Raw genomic sequence first — 1,238 nt, 5'->3', positions numbered from 1 at the left:
TCCCTGGGGTGACTCCTGCTTCAGGCACCATCAACTGCCTATTTATTCGTGGCGTATTTTCTGAGAGTCTGCTCCGTGCCACAAACATGTGCAAGACTCTGGAGACACAATAGTGGGCCACAAGGAAAGCTGCGTGCCCCTTGTTTAGGGAAGGTGGACTCAGTTTACCTTAATAAATATGTGATAATTGTATCTTATCACTGATAGAGAGAGCTCATTAGTGTTTCACTTCCTAACAGTTCTGTGATCTCAGTTCTCTGATCTCAGTTCTCTGAGTCTGTTGTATTTCTCTTTCCCTCCGTGTTAAATGAGGGTGCAGAAGATGGCTAACACTAGTGATCACTATGGAGCTTCAAACCTACATTCCTTCTTTTAATTGTGGGATTCTTGATCTCCTGAAGTAGATGTTATCTCCATTTTAATTATAAATACCGAGTAAGACAAACATAGTTATTATTCAGATTATCATTGGGAGGGTGAATAAAAGAAGGCTTGCATTATGGGTCTGGGGGCAGAAATATGCCACAGGACCTAATTTGAAACATTTGATTTAGTGATTGCTAAACCACATAAGTCAGGGATCTTAGGTTTACTTTTTGTTTGTTTGTTTTAACAGCAGTGAGGAAAAAAAAGAATTCCCCTTTCCTTTGCTGAAATCTGAACTGGATCTCAAAATCAAACGTGATCTCCAATATGGATGACAAACGATGGATTTTCCAAGATAGCTGCCATACGTTCATTTTCTAATCCCTGTATTACTTCCCCGCCAGAATTTCTAAATCCTTCCCGAAAAGGGCCCAGTCACACTTTCCCAACTTCTGAGTAAACATCCTCCGGCTTCATCAGCTTTCCGCAAAGCCCCTAGGCACAGGCAGGGGCAAGAAGCCGGGGCGCAGCGCCCAGCGCGGGGGATTCCAGCTCCGCAGGTACCGCGGGCGGTGAGGCCGCGGGGTGTCAGCGCGCCCGCCAGCCTACAACGCGCGAACGGGCTTCCCAGCTCCCAGCTCCATCCCACCCGCTGCGGGAGAACTGAATGAGGAGCGGCGCTATTTTCACCTTCTGGGCTGCAATCCTTTACTTTTATTTGTGGGGAGGAAACAAATAAAGGATTTAGGGGGAAATGCTTGTCCTTGTTTCCCTTCTCCCGCCCACCCCCCAAGGGTTTGGAATAGAGGGAGACTATATAAGGTCTGATGTGGTGGGAAAGGCAGGTCGCCTGGTCTGGATTATTCTCTCTG

This window comes from Condylura cristata, unplaced genomic scaffold (assembly GCF_000260355.1).
Source record: "Condylura cristata isolate star-nosed mole 26May11 unplaced genomic scaffold, ConCri1.0 scaffold00002, whole genome shotgun sequence".
Classification (NCBI taxonomy): Eukaryota; Metazoa; Chordata; class Mammalia; order Eulipotyphla; family Talpidae; genus Condylura; species Condylura cristata.
The sequence above is the reverse complement of the archived record's forward strand: the minus strand, read 5'-3'. Positions refer to the sequence as shown.